Source organism: Sinohyriopsis cumingii, chromosome 3 (genome assembly GCF_028554795.1).
Source record: "Sinohyriopsis cumingii isolate HCF-2022 chromosome 3, ASM2855479v2, whole genome shotgun sequence".
NCBI lineage: Eukaryota > Metazoa > Mollusca > Bivalvia > Unionida > Unionidae > Sinohyriopsis > Sinohyriopsis cumingii.
The window spans coordinates 139998991-140016390 of NC_142963.1; the positions used below are offsets into that span (position 1 = coordinate 139998991).

Here is a 17400-nt window from a genome sequence, read left to right on the forward strand (position 1 = left end):
CATCAAAGAGGTGAGCAGAAAACAGTTAAAATCTCTTCCAGTTTGAGTATGTTCGCCTTGTTGAAGAGTACCATTTTCTCCTGTAACATTGTACTATTCAATCTCCACAATTAGAGTAATCACATCCTGCACATAGGAGATTTAACCAAAAGGTAACGAGAATAACAGAAAATAATTGAAGTGCTCAATATTCCAAATAAATTTGAGAAAATATAAGATTTGTCCCTGTAAAATTGGAGAAAATTGGTGTTGGCATTAAGCATGTGGTCACGATAGCCGATGCAAAGTTGGAGAAAAATATAGGTGTTAGCATTACATCCTATGGTCGTATGTTTGCTGATATAAAACTAGAGATACTACAATAATTAACTTCAATTTCTGTAGTCACATGTTTGCCAAAGTGAAAGTTATCTACAAACTCAAGTTGGTGTAACAAAGCATCACCAGAGCAGTAATATCCCATAACAATTGCTTTAAAATAAAAACTTGTCTTTAAGGAAACACAATTCTTGTCGAGCTCAAAATGTATCAGTTAATTTATGCAGAACAAGGCATATATCTAAGAAAACCAATCACGTTTCAGATCAAACCCACTTCAGGGCCAATGGATGGAGGTACCTATCTCACTATCAAAGGAATTAACCTTGGGAATAGTGTTGATCACATCAATATTATTGTCTGTATTGAAAATCGTATCCAGGTCCAGTGCACTCCTGATAAAGATCTGCATATTGCCCAGGAACAGTAAGTATCGTTAAAAAATCAAATTCATTTTCAGGGTCAATAACATGCTGAACAGTAGTACATCATGGATAAAATTCAATGACACTGACAAATGTTTGATCTATCTTCACTACATATAAATGACAATTGAGAATATAAATTGCCTCTATATGTTGTTACCTATGTCCAAAATATATTTCAAGATCTGAACATCATTTGTAGTCAGAACTTATCCCCGTTGATCCTATTACTGACATTTTCAGTATAGTACTACTCTATTGTCTTAAACTTAGTCACATAAAAGAGCGAAAACCAACACGTTTTGTAAACTTTAACAAATTATTCGTTTTCCATAGAATACAATGTGAAACTTTAGAATGAACTTACAGTACTGTGATTTGAATCACAAGTAGTCCAATAAGTTGCATCAGAGGTCCAAATATGTATAGCTTCAATTAAATTTCGTTCGTGTTCCAAATAAATTCGAATATATATATATATATATATATATATATATATATATATATATATTTATATATAGAGGGAGAGATAGATAGATAATAGATAGATGGATACATAGTTACATAGATAGATAGATATATAGTTATATAGATAGATAGATAGAAAGATAGATATAGCATATAATCAATGAGAGACACCAATATAAATAAAATATACAGACGACAAGATATTTACCTCAGTTTATAAGTCCTTCTATAGGTGTAGCTATGACCGCTGTGAACATTAAACTGGTAGTCCCATTTCCGTCTATTGCTACTGATGCTATATTTTTATATCGGCCCTAAACCAATACCACCTTAACTGTACCGTAACACTATCAACCCTATATCTTAACCATCTCTGCCTTGTGACTTAGCCACCTTTTGCTCCGTAACTTAACCCACTTCTCCCCCATACTTTAAAAATCTCAACCCAATAGCTTAAGCACTTGAGACATTTACCTTAACTATGTCAACGCTTTCACCATTTTTTTTTTTGTACGTGACAACATTAAATGACTAAAGTTTTAATTGTAAGAATTGTTTAAGTCTTGTACATTTCAGGATTGTGTGTGTCACTGGAGCAAGTTCCATCACTGGTATTGGCAAATTAGTTGTCACAATCAACAGCCAGTATAATGCCACGGCCAATAATGTTACATTTTCCTATGTGGTAAGTTTTATATGCAATTCCATATTACTATAGAAATCTGACCACTTATTATCATAAAGATGGCACTAGTCTGGAATGGGAGGTACTTCATACAATACTTAACAATTGGGGATTTTCCCGTTAGATGTAATATTAGCATGGATATTTTTTAATTTGTTCTTCAGATACGTTTCCTAATCGTCATACCTTAGGAGAACTGCTACTAACTCACAATTGCTTTATGTAGGTGCAAATATATAAAACTTATAAAAACTCCGAATATATGTGTGATGCCTTTACTTACGGTTACATATTGGTGAGTTTCCATACCAACGTTTACTCAGAGTCAGGAATCCAGCTTCAATAATTTTACTTGTGCAGGCGCTCTGTGGGCATTTTGCCTGCAAGTAATGTTGGATATTGTCGCATTTACTTTGTATCTATAATGGTGCCTCTATTCCTCTTAAGAGAAGCATTTTGTTTGTAATATAGACATTTCTGTACATTTATATAATTCCTCCGCTCTAGTCGGACAATTACAGGCAATATTTATATACATGGTTTACTCCGTAGCGTCTCGCGTATCCATGTCTCTGTAGCCGATACTTGAATCACGATTATCTGCATAAGCATTCTATCATATTTCAGGAGTACTTAGTCATTTGTAGGGTTGGCCTATGCAACCTCACATGACAGGCTGCGATGTTTATATGTGTGCAGGTCTGTATGTCCTTCAGGAACTCCTTACATAATTTTTGCTTGCTTAGCCTTGGAACGCCAAGCTTCAATTAGTCTTCCGGTACACACCGTCCTTGACCTTCTCTTCAGAAAGTATTCACTTTTATGACAGGTAACCATTACTTGATATAGCTCTGTGCCTACACTGCATTACTTGCGCAGGCCAACATATGTATAATTCACTTTAAAGGTGGTATTAACATTATATTTTACCAGTATGCTTCATTTACTTTCTGTTATCAATTTCTGCGTCAACTGTTTAAGATTTATCTTTGCACGGACATTGCGTTCCACAAGACAAGTGCCGGGCTTACGTTTTATACGTTTTTCTCAATTTGTCTTAGCGATTATAACTAAGGGAAAAACGCACAACACGCAGCTCTGAATAAACACGTCCTAAGTCTGTATGCTGGCCTTTCTTCAGTATGAAATTTCTGGCGGACAATGTAAGAAAATCAACTTACCTATCAGATACGAAGCTTGACACACACTGAATGAGCTCCAGCATAGAGGTCACCGCCAACATGCTCAGCCTGTTTTACTACTCTCACGACCTTGCATCCTCGGGGTAGGACTTGATGCCTACTGGGGAACAGCGAAGCACGGAGCAGACGAATAACCAAGTTCACTTTATCTCAACAGACATACTGACCGATGCCAAGGTTTCGATGTTGGATTTTCGTTTCTATGACTATTTTCCAACAGACGGATCATTGCTTATCTTCTCCCACTCTTAATACCACAATATGAACACAGTAATGTTGTGGCACTATTTTTTCATGGACGTACGACAATTTACCGTGGACAGAAGTGATATTAGTCTCAGTCACACGCGCATAAATGTCGCTCTGACATGTCTTAAATGTAACAGAGATCGAGGCACTTCGTTGCACCCTCGCTAGAGTCTCCGACGCCGGATCAAACTTGGTGGGAATTGGGTATCTTCAGGAATTACTTGTAATTGTTCACGGACAAATCCGTCTGGAGAAGCTATTGAATCTTGTATGTAGATTTCACCACGATTGAAATTGTATGTGTGGTTACACTCCAGACTGGATCAGTTGCTCTAGCTGCACTACCCTCAAGTTCATCAGACTAATATATATAGCTGACTGTCACACTACTGCACTGCTCTTGTTCTGCCGAAATTGCCTCTAGCGACATCCTTGTTTAACGCCGCCAACATGTGAGGTAGTCTCGCAACCCATTCACGAGATATGTCGTTGCTCAGAAATTTTGGCGTGTACTGTTGTTAAAATAATCGTTGTGCAAGTGTTTTATTAAATAGCACAACGATTGTCTGATCACGATGTAGAGTGGCGTGTCCAAGACTTATTTTATTGCATGAGCAATGTTACCTAACCGAGGGTCAACCTGCAACATCTGTGGCCATCGCAGGCTTTCAAGTTGATAAATTCATTAAAATGCTGCTAAGACTTCAGTTGCTGTTTGAGTCGATAGCGGCTATGCTTGATTATATCTACTTGCAACGGCTATGACAGTCAAGACGTATTTGTATGTGCGCCGTTTGCATGATGTGTCAATGACATCGGGTGGTAAAAACAAAATATCTACCTAATAAACTTTTTTGGCTTGCGGACATAAAACCGTCCATGCTGAATTGTTTTGGTAGGTGAATTTGCCATATTGCCTGTTGTGGCAACCAATTTTCCGCAGCTGTACGTGTCACACCTGCTGCATCGCCCAGTTTGCTAATCGCTGTTGTACCTCTATTGCAACCTCTTGAACTATAACAAATCGACTCCATTATGTAGGTGTTGGACAATTAATTGCCCTGAACCTATCCCTAGTTTACCACTCATCGCCAATCTAATTACCCAGATGGCGAGTGATTTTCTAATGTTTATATTCTATATCGACTTCAACGTATGAATTAACTTTGAGTCCGCGATATGTCTTTGTTGCAGATTAATCGCAGTTACCGGAAATTTGCCTGGTTTTGGTTGATCTTTTTCGTCAAGTCTAACATCCGTTGTTATTCAACCTGATAATGAGGTGACTCCAATGGTACAAACTTTATTTAGTGGCACCATCCGCAGATGACCAACGATGCTATAATGTTCTTGAGGAATTTAATAAAATTGCAGCGGCTGAATATGATGGTATTGATTTTATCACTGACAACGATGACGCGCCGTCCATCGAGAATCTTAAAGGGTATATAAATAATATAGTGGTTTACGATGATGTCATACTTGACAAACAGACACATTTGACTAGAATAATTTCACGAGGCAGGCATACAAATACAGATCGCATTTATATTACACAGCGGTACACTCAAATCCCTCAAAGTCATCAGAGATAACGGCAACGTTTTTGTTACTTTTAACGGTGTTGACACACATACACTGCGAAATATTCATCAGACATGGTGTTCCAGCGACATGGACATAAATACGTTCAGAAACTTTGTATATGCTCAGAGAACCCCACATGGATTCGTCAGAATAAATATACACTATCCAGCAACACGCTATCAAATTGGTCTTGATACAATATTTTATTGTAGAAATAAATTTGTTGTATAATGAACCAGGAAAATATGAATGACACTATCTCTGAAAATAATTAATTACAGCAAGATGATATCGCGGCTCAACTTGATTTGTAAACATTAATGATGATTTTGAGATGATACAGCAGCGACGTGAAGAGGGAAGATATACAATAGCGGCAGGGTATAGATTTATCCAATTACTTCATCGCAAATTGGAATTGACGTTGGCGGATTGACACAAACAACATTAGAGAGCTAAATTTGCTAAACTGGCAAGCGCCATTCCGAAAATGCCATCAGTGCTGCTTCGACAATATGAAACTCGAGCGTATGTAAGTGCGCGTGCGAGACACCTTAGACAAATTGTGCTGGAATCCGTTAGGATTGCCGAATCTGAACCCGCTAAGATGGAATAACTCCGGTACCCAAAGAAAGCTGCAAAAAACTGATATGTTACATATTTTGTCGATACTTTTTTAATATCGATGGAATGTGATATTTTTTTCACGATGGGCCGTTACGGCCTGTCACGTACATATAAACTAACAGTTGATTCTTCACCGCACATGTTCAATAAATTAGCGTCAGGGTCGGTTAGACGAAAACGTATCAATGGCAGCAAAGGTTTACGGCATCGTAAATAAACAGTTGGCATTGACATTATCAAATCACCCTGCAGGACATCTGGAGAAAAGCTGTAAAGATCATATCCCTGCTGGGCACAGATATTGACAATGCCCGGTGATACATGACAACCACCACCTGCTGGATCGTTGTTACGTCGGAGAATATCTGGAGGGCCTCTTATTTTCCCCCATTCGAGACCAATCTTTGGAAAATATTAATCAGGCATATTATTGAGATACCGCTGAAATTTATCGATATCCAACCCGGGTAGTTTGAACATGATCAGTTGGTACTCGGTGATCTTCAAATGATCACAAAATTCCACTGCTCCTCTTACTACTCTAACATAACCCCTGTGAATTATTCCTTCTGTCACAGATTTCTGAAAGAATTCTGCATCACATTTCACCAGGGTAAGATATTTTACAATCACCATGAATCTGAGTTTAAGATCATCATTCGGATGTTCAAGTATACACTGCTCAAGCAGCTTTCTCAGATAGTCTTGTGTATTTGTATGCCCTTGACGTATTTTATAGATAAGTGTTTCATTAGGAACCTCTCCGTGTGTGCGTTTCCTCTAGCTTTTATCTTCGAGATCTAGTATCCCAGAGTGTCCAATTTTTTCTCGTAGGACCTATATCCGCAGCTCAAAAGGTCACCCTTTCAGGTCGATCGATAGCTGCTTAAAACGAGGCCTTACGACTTCTGCTCGATTTGCGAGGGAAACTGTTTCCCTATTTGAATCCGCTCGTCGATGGAGTCCCCTCCAGTCATATTACCTGGAAGGTGTCTCACATGCACTAGGGCGCCGGAGATGGTATATCCAGGGTAAGCGGATATACCTCCCTCTATTTCATGCATATTCTCCTAAGGTATTATGATTGGATAACCTTTTTTGAAGAATAAATAATATTTCCTAGTACAATATGTGTCTTCGAGAATCCTTACCCAATTATAATACACCTACAACTTTCCAGCCTTGCGTCATTTCCATATATAGAGAACAAGCCTTCCGCTCCAGTAGTAACTGATGTTTCTTAAGATTTGCCGCCAAGTATTATATCTTAGAGGAGATAACCGTACCCGACCGCCACATGGGTGGACAAACAACTTTTAGCTCCCTTTAGCTTAAATAGTATCTTTTGATTGCTGGATTTGCGACGTAGTAGTAGTTATCCTATGGTATTATGATTAAGTATGTAGTCTGGAAGAAACAGATTTGACTAGGACAATGCTTTCAACTCATTGCTACAGATATACAATATGTCACCTTGTCGTCAGATGCCGAAAATGTGATTGTTTTATGTGAAAATCTTTTCATCCTGTACCTACAATATTGATACACGAAGATTGTTACATGCTACGTATTGTATCATTATTTATATATTACTTCTAGAGCTTGACCTCATAACAAAATGAAAACAACGATACACGAAACTTGTTTCTAAAATGTCTGGTCGTGATCATCCTGTGAAAAAAAATGTAAAAAAAAATATTGAAACATTGTACCATTTCTATTTGAAACATCACATTTTCATTTATACAAAGTAGGTCTATATACTGGAAGTCATGACAGTATGTTATATCGTTACCGCGCAAAATACAGACTTGACTATCTGTCATGTATTTTTAATTTGTATTGTTTCACCTTTGTCTATAATTGTGGAAAGGGGTTGGGCCTACATGACTAATATTTTTTGCAAGCAGCATACTACATAGCTATCTTTTGTATTTGTAGATTAGATATTAAGATTATTATTTTTTGCAGGTAAACACATTTATTTTAATCTGCGTTCAGGACATTGGTATCCCCTGCAAAAATCCTAGTGTACCAGACGTTTTGTATTTTCTTTACTAAATCGTTAGTAAGAGACCTGACCTTGATTACATCTTAGAATGTTTCTATAAAGAATTTGATATGAAAATGACCCTCATCTCTGTGTGATTATTGTGTCTTCGTTGTGTATAAAGTAAGTAAATATAAATTATTAATTCCTGTCTTAATATTTAATATATGGAATCACTCTTTTAGCTGTGTTCAGTTCTTAATGTGAGATGACTTGTTTTTTTTAAGTTATTTACTGCATTTACACGGTTTAATATAAAATGTGTGAATCATTCACTATTTTGGAATTATGATGGCTTCATTCAAGAGCAATTTGCATTATATCATCATGATACATCAAGACTGTTAGAACATCAACTCTATTCTAGGTCACTGATACATCTGAGCATACAAAATCGGATCTAATTCGGAATACCACTAAAATTATTTCGGAGAATGACGTACCTTTGGATTTTAATATAACTGTTAGGACTGTTTGGTGTATAATTCACAATAATGTAAGTCCGTTTTAAATTATTTTCTTTGGAAAATACATTGTATCTTGAATTGCACAAAACATATTCGTTTTCAATCTTTTCTGTTAGTTTAAGACCATAAACCTATAACACAATCAGGTAATTTAGAAAAAGAATCTTTTGAACATTCTCATCCTCTTCATGAAACTATGTTCATTGTTTCCGTGTTGTTATGCGTATCAATATATAGGATGCCATTGGGTTTGCTACATACTGAAAAACTATTGCTCATATAATAAAGCAACTTACACAGAAGTGTTTATTTAAGGAAGAACATATCTGGAGTTGTGCAGATGGATTGGTATTTGGTTCCATGAGAGATGGGATTTGTGGGCTTGAAGAGTGATCTACTTCTTTTCAACAGCTCGTTACAGTGTGTGTGTATATACAACTAAAATAAGCCACATATGTGTCATGCTGAATACTACGTATAGAAAGAATAATCTGTCAAGCGCATATCATATCATAATTTCCTTTATTCAATTATGCATTTCTCTTTTTACTACTTCCATGACATAACAGTGCAAGTCACAACCAGCGCAATTATATAATTAACAACAATCATTTGGTTTATCTGGTTATTTGGGCAAATTAAGGACAGAATAGGTGTTGTTTTCGAAACATATATTTAACAATGACAACAAGATTCACAAAAATTGCACAGCTTTGAAACTTCCTTATAGATCGAACTACAAGATACAAATGATTTAGCTGAGAAATTGATAGTTAATCGTTATTTAATATGACTGGTTATTGTAAAATCACATATTCGGTATAGGAGTCCGATCACACTTCATGACTTGTTTAGGATACTAGTTTCAAAGTGGGGATGCCATACCTCATACTTGGAGTTCAGGCCATTGGCTTTAATATCGACATGAAATTTTGATTCTAATTGTATTGGTATGACGTAATTTTGATATGATGTGTTATGCCCGTGGTGTCGGACCAACATACAGATAGATTGCGATGGACAAACATATACAGGAAGAAACAAACAATATAAAACATAAATTTATTTTCTTAAGAGACTCATGGAAGTGGCTCGATTTCAACACTCCAACGTTTTTGCTTGTTTTCAGCTTTAAACAATTTGTTACGTATAAATGTAGAAGATTACTTTTATGAATTTTCTAATAAAAAATGACTAGGCTCTTGTCATTATTGATAACTTTGATATTGTCATCCATTTGTTTCACGTTTTGCTTCCTGTTGATACGGTGTCATGTGTGCTTGTGTCACTACTGTTCATATATTATTATTGGAGGTTATGGTTTTCCTTTAAAGTTATGTTGATAATGAAGGGTAAAAGTAAAAGCAAATAATGTCTAAAACTTGCATTTTCATTAAGGGTTTGTATCCTCTCAAAATAGAAAAAAGTGCACCTTATAACCACATATTTAATATATCTTTCCACACCATTCCAGGGGATCAGAGTGTGTTCTACGCATATATTATTTCTCTGCTACGCAGAGGTTTAGAGGTTTAGGTCACTGTGCTATGGACCAAAAGAGTTTCTGGGATGATATGTTGTAAATTGTCCTGGTCCGTCTGTTACCACGAATATGCTATCAGTTTTCATCATTGTTCCCCTGAAACTACTTGGATGATCGCCATCAAATATTATGTACACATTCGTTCCATGGTCTGTTTGCCCCTAAATGAAAATAATACAGCTCAGAATTTGAACGTGGCCTTCACATTGTCCTTCTTTAAAATATTGTTATTGTTCTTCTGACCGGATTCTCAGATCAATATTTGGATTTCACTAAGAGGCGTATTTTGCCTGCTTGATCCTAAACGACCATGGGGTCAATTTGATTTCTAATATGGTTGCCACAGTGGTTGTCTGTAAACTTTGTTGCAACTCGCAATTTCTCCTATACAGTGTGTCATATTATCATTGTGCTTTCACCAAGAATCATGTGTGTATGTCTAGTTGTTACTAAATATAAATATTGTCAATCTGATCTTGAACCGGATCACCGTGATATCCATCTTCAAAGTCTTGTGATCATTTATCCTCCAAAATGAAAAGTCTTATTAATATAAGGTTTTCATCAGGAGACCTATATGATGATATGTTGGTTCTAGATGAAAATGGCACCAAGTTTCCATCCAGTAACTCCACCACAGCAACTTATTTGAATATACTCTCCTCGTTGAAGAATAGCAAAGGTGGTTTCAACACAAAACAGTTAAACCATTGAACGTTGTGGAAAGAAATTCTTTTCAGCCAGTAGAGGATCAGGCATTCAGGTTTATTCTGTAGGATTGATATCTCTGGAGATTACTGTCTTATATATTTTGCATGACAGTTTTGGAATAAAAAGCCACTAGATAATTGTTTCCAAATTTATTAATATTTTCTCCTTTTACTTCTCATGACACATGATTAATATTATGACATATTCACCTTGCAAGTCAATCTTTGTTATAGAAACTTTGTTAATTCATTCGTTAGTTTTAAATTTCTATATATACTCTAAACACATTGATAGATTTTGTTCATACTTGGAATGAATGATTAGAAAGCCTCAAACATTTGACATTCTGTCACGGTTACACCTTTTCAACAATACTCAGATCATGGGCTCCAAATAAGGGCCTTGGCAACATTGTTTTGGTTTGAGGCAACTTTGAACCTTTTCAGACAGAAATCATTGAAAACAACATCCCTTGTTCTGACATTCCGTTATCAATCTAGACCGTTTCGCTTATAAATACATTTGACATGCCAATATCAATCTGCCAAAATTCTTATTTCAGAATCCTGTCCTTGATACGATCAACCCCTCCCGAGGTCCTAAGTCAGGAGGGACTCTTTTGACCCTCAATGGGAATGATATGAATGCAGGAACCAATAGAAGAATCTTGATTGGGAATCACAGTTGTGAAGTCAAAAGGTAAAAAGCACAACCCGGACCCCACCCATACCCATCTCCCCTATGTCACATCCAGCTTTCACCCCTTGCTCCTAGTCACATTTCGACTGGAATGCTTTTGCCTTTATTAGTTATGTTTGTTCAAATTTAGGTTAGGTGCTTTACAGAACAGAAAACTTATATAGGTTATCTAGTGCCGAGGCAATTGGAGTAAAGTACATAGCCCAAGGACACAGCATGGTAACGGATCCAGGGTGATCCGATGGTAGAGTTCTAACTTGTACCCTTTCCGTTGTGAGTCCAGCATGCTACCTGCTGTGTCAATACGGTCAATTTTTGCAAACTATAATTACCTTTTTCTTAAGCTCAAGTGCGGAGAGATCACATTTGATTATTATAACAGACATTGGTGGTTTTCTGATGGTGCCCATTCCATCTACACTTATGCATCACTTTCTTACATGGCCCAGACAGATCCATTTATATAAGGTGTGTATGTGCTGATGTTGAATGAAACGTCGAACTAGACGAACAAGCAGGTTGGGTACCAACTTCAAAACCCATGATTTGCTGCACAACTTTGTTTTGAAACTTTATTGGTTATAAACCCAAATATTACCGTGAACCGTTACATACACATTCATGCCATTGTGTAGTTGGTTCTAACAAAAAATGGTGAAACTCAGATATTTATTATGGGCCACCAAAACAGATCTATTGAAATTTGTGTTATTGTAACGTCTACTAAATAGATGGTCATATATGTGTCAGCATAAGATTTTTACTAAAAGATGTGTTGTTATGTGTGGTTGTTCCTAAATAAAAAATGGTGCTAATCTGACATCCAATCTGGCCACAAAAGCCATCATAAAAAATTATCATAACACAATTTTTTTTTCTTCACAAGAAGATTTATTATAATGTCCAGTCCGTCGTGAATCAATAGTTCTTGCGGTCTTTCCAATGAAAGACTTGTTATTCTGTTCAGTTGGGAGTAAATGACAATGGCACCGATTTGACCCTCATTATGGTCCCACCATCTTGAAAATCTTATTATCAATACTTCTCCTAGATGACTGGTCATATGAAAGTATGTATTCACCAGAAATTGTTTAATGATAGCTAATGGATCTTAAATATTGTTGTACGTTTAACAACATTTTTCAACACAGGACAGACTATACATGGTGACCGGTACACAGGCAAACTGACCCTACATATAGCCATCACTGTACCATTGTAAGAACAGTATTATATCTGTTTCTACGATATTGATGGTATATCAACTTGGGGATTTGACCAACTGACGTGTTATCATGTCTAGTTGTTTTTAAATAAACTGGTGCCATTCATTCATTAAATATGGATGTCATGATGGGAGTCTTAGAAATGTTGTTTTTCTATTCCCCTAAATGCATTGTTTTATCTAAACCCTGTTCTCATTAAAATATCTTTAATGTAATTACTTGTTATTAAATAAAAATTATGCAAATCTGAAATCCAGTATGTTCAACAGATCAGTTAATGTATTACTATTGCTGACGAATATCTGATAGCGTTTCGACACTGTGCCGTTGAAAGGCAGAAATGGTCTTGCCTTGAATTCATCGACATTATTTTTCCCCAGTAGATCAATAATCCCTTCAAGATATCGTTGTTGTTTTCAATTGGTTCTCTTGTCATATAGCGGACGTTCGTTGTCCAACATATGGTCTAACGCAACTTAAGCAGCAGCTTTTTAAATTTAAAAAATGACCTTCTATTTCAAAATAACTTCCAAAACTCTGATTAATTATTGCTTTATGCCTGTCTTTCCGGCTAGCGTTTATCTGAAGAAATGTTTCGGTCAACTTTTACTGTGTTTTAACTATATGCGCATTAATTGATTTCAGTTTCAATAGCACAATGCTGACATGTGTCACCAGCACAGCATATGACACGATGGTGAAGAAACTCATCGTGCAGTTCGACAATCAGACGGTGACAAGCGGCTTAACTTACAATTATACCCCCGACCCTACCATTATCAACATTAAACCAAAATTAGCTATTGTCAGGTAATGAGCATCAACCGTTTTGTCCATTTTTCCTTCTTTCTTTTCCTTTCTTGCTGTCATGAGCATCCTTAAAATAGCCTTATATTTAATGTCCAATGCAACCTCTTCATTATATAACACTTTAATGGGAGAACCAAAACATAACTACCAGGCATCAGGATCGTAATAGTTGTATGTGGACAATGATAACTAACATTAGCCAATAAGTGTATATTCTTGGTCGCAATGAGGGACAAGTGGAAATACTTATGTTAAAATTGTTCATAGGTGTACATGGGAATGTACTTCAGGGGACAAGGAGAATTTAACTAGAATTTACTTTCACTCTAGACTACCTTAGAAATTGAAATCAGATGGGTCACTCGGAAAACAAGGGAATATATGTTGTTAAAATTGTCAACTTTTGGTATGTATACATGTTTACACTAGGGTGAGGGAGTGGTTATGTTGTATTTAACATAAACATACACTTTTGCCAACGAACACACATTTTGTAATAGAAGAGGATTTTAAAGCTTTTGTTGGGTAACGACAAAGACGAAAACAATACATACTTAAACATACATAAACACAAATTTTGTGAATAATTATTAGAATCTTCCCGTTCTAGAGATGAGAGTAGCCCTGTAAGGGGCCATTTTGATTAAGATTGATATACATGTGAGAGATAGTGTAAACACAATATGTATTTAACCAATAAGAAGGGACGTGCAGCCATTGTGTTTAAACAATTAACATGTTTTAATAATTAGAAGAGGCTTCTCTTACTCAAAGCCAAAATGTTTGGGTATGGTTAGACATGGATTAGTTTAACTTAACCTTACCATAACCCTCTCCCCTGGCAAAGACTAACAACATTTTAAACATGAACATATCTGCAAGTTGACAATGTTGGGGAGTCAATGTTGACTTCCAGTTATCTAAGGCACTGTCATTTTGCCATTGATAACAGCATAATTGAATTTACAAGCATTTAATACAATCTCTTTTATACGAGATATATGTGTGCCGGAAAGTAACATTGGTGTTTTCATGAATCATAGCCAACCTATGGACTTGACTTCGTCCGAATTAATGGCTTATTCCCTCTCTATAACCAAGTCCTAGTCTGCGTGCTGCTGCTTCTGATGCTGCTTCTGTAGTGGTAGTAACTGCTGTTGCTGGCAACTCGGTGATGGAGAGAGTTGATATTGCGACGGAAGGATTAGAAATCTTGGCATGCAGAGTTCAATTATAATTCAGTTGAGCTAAATATTACTAATATTTTATCCAAAATATTTAAGCTCCTTCAAAATGTTTTGTAACAAACTTACCGTTTCATTTTCACTGCCTTCTCTTCACAATACAAAGTTTTCGCCTATTTTCTTCTAATATTCTTTGTTTATTTTATCGCTCTTGTTGAACAAATGTTTCTTCTGCTTCTCTCTATCGTTGGAACCAATTCTCGAATTCGTTCCTATGTTTCCTTCTTAAATCAGGAACTTGTAGTGCATTCCTCTATGATATGCACAGTTCTCAAGACAACTAAACAATATATGGGTAAAACTAGCCTCATCAACCATTATCTCAAACATGCTGTTAAACCTAGACTATGTGGCCCATGTGAAAAAATCGTGGACCATCATCAGAGCTACTAACATGACTACCTTTAAAAGTAGAGTAAATGTAGAAAATCAGGAATGTCTGAAGAGAATATTGTTTTAAGGACTGTCAGTGCTAATACGTTTGGAGAGTAGAACAGTGAAGATATGTATATGTGTTGATACTTTTTTTGTTACCAAACGCCAATGGCCCTTACCAATTACTAAGCCGCAATGGCCCTTTTAGGTCGGACACTAGAAAAGATAGATGTTCATCATATTTGCCGAAAAGTTGTGATTGGTCTGGTGTACGTGTATGATATATGTGTTGTGCATGTCTTTGCCTTTCTCAAAACATAAACTAAAAATCCCTTATCCTTTCTAGTATAAATGTATGTGTGCAGAAGTTTAGCCGTGTCTACAAACACTTCCTACCCTTGTGTGTGATCCAGTGTAGTATGCTTTTTGAGAGTGTATGCCTTTTTCATCTCCTTGTTTTACATCATACCGTTCTTTTGTGATAGTTAATTTGTATGCATGTCAGGACAGCTTTTGGGTATAAACACTCCTGGCATTTTAGGTGAATGTAAGATTTTGTATATGTGTTGTTATCGAATATCGGTTTCTGTATAGTACGGTGTGTGAATGTAGATGGATATTAGGGAGTGTATCTGAATTTTAATAAAGAGCGGGCGTTGGATTGTAGGGTGTACATTTCGATCGTGATCGAAATGCAGTAGCTGAATAGTATAGTTGGTGTGTTGCATTGTAATCAGAAAGTGTTGCTGGATAGTAAGGGTGATGGTTGGATTCTTGAGAAGCATGCTGGGTTGTAGATGACAATGTTAGCATTGCAATTTTTCCTCAGTTGAAAAGGCGGTCAATGGACAATATAAATTATATGAGACATTCCATGTCCCAGAATGTCACAAGTGACCCAGAATTTCCCCGATACAACGTACGTTCTATGTTAAATTCCCTTGTCCAAATATTGACCCATCTAACGCACAAATGTGATTACATGAATTATTGCAACAAACAAATTATACACTTCATTCCCGATCAAGGTATCTAATTAAATACTAATTAATTTTTTAACAAGCCATTATTATCAAAAACACCTCCATTAAATTATTCTTATTCGTGTAGAGGTGATGTTTTTCTTTAAATTTGTTTTAATTTGACATTTGTGTTGTTTTGATTTGGATTTTAAACGTAACTTTAAAAACATTTCAGTCATATCGCTACGATGTCTGAAATGTCGGTTTATGGTGATATCTAGCACTGGGACATCATGCTGCAGACATGTAGCATGATGTCCCACCCAGTCACATTATCCTGACACCAGGCCGACCAGTCCTGACACTAACCTAATAATGCTGAGCGCCAAGCGAGGCAGATGTTAGTACCATTTTTGTAAGTCTTTGTTATGACTCGGCCAGGGATTGAACCCACGACCTCCTGCATCCGAGGCGGACGCTCTAACCATTTGGCCACCGGAGCGGCTTCATTTGACAGCATATGTCCAATACATTAGGAATCTAAAAATAAATGCTACCTAACAAGTAGCTAATTGTTAGCGTTAACATCAAGGGAGTTGTCACACACTGTCATATTATTTGTACCCATTGTCAAGAATGCTGCAGTATACCTCTTACATTGAAAATGGGATACACGTCTTTCAAAATTTAATGGGTATGAAATTTCATTGGTCATAAAACTACCTAAACATTGCATGTACATTAAATTGAAGGTTTTTAAGGTATGATGTCATCATTAAATACAAATCTGAATGTCATGTTTTATTGAACGGGTTTTGAGTTTACGGTTGATTTTATCTCAATTTTGAAATATATGTGACAAAACTTAAATCCTAATTTGACGTTTTATAAATTTTGAAACTGGGCAATAATGCACATTACTCCTTATGTCTGTACATATAATGGAATTGTTATTTTCTCTTAAACTTGTATTTGTAATTACTGCAGGTGTATAAAACGAGTACCAATTACTGCTTGTGTGTATATTACAGAGGCGGAACTTTGATTGATGTGACAGGCACACAACTGGACACAATTCAGGAGCCAAAAGTGGTTCTCTGGTATGGTAAAAAAAATTTTGAAGGGGTAAGTAATATTAATGAACAAGTCTAGAGTACCAAATGGTGACACCTGTCCATTGAATGTAAACAGTTCATTAACTTTGCCGGTTATAGACCAGAAGGGATTATATGAAAACATGTTGGCTCTCCTCTGCCATGTCACATGCAACAATTTATTGGCAAACGCTTTTAACGCTAGTACTAAACTATTTGGATAATAGCGATAAAAATGAACGCACATCTTTATGTTCAGTTTTTTTGGTTCTAAGTGAAAATGGTAGTGCTGAGATATCCACTGATATAAATAATACTGTTATTTATTTGGAAAGCTATACTAATATTGAATTTTCTAACTGGTCCTAAATTTAAATGGTGTCAAGCATACACCAGATATTGCCATCATTTCAATCGGATTGCAAATCTTGTTATTGCTACTCCTCCTGTATAGAAAGTCGCATCATCAAGGACTTTTAACCAGAATACCTGTTGTGTAATGTGCTATATAGTTGGTCCTGAATGACGATGATGTCAATGTAATGTCAAGTATGTTTAACACTGTAGCCTTTTAGAAAATATTGTATCACAATTGATGGTAGAGTTGTTTACAACGAGCAAATTTTGTACCGCGGTATAACACGATATATATGAGCAC

The 17400-nt window shown here is 36.2% G+C and overlaps 1 pseudogene; it reads left to right on the forward strand.

Moving 5' to 3' along the window:
- Positions 1–601: 601 nt before the first annotated feature.
- The window catches only part of LOC149803957 (hepatocyte growth factor receptor-like), a 55982-nt pseudogene continuing 39183 nt past the window's right edge, over positions 602–17400 (forward strand).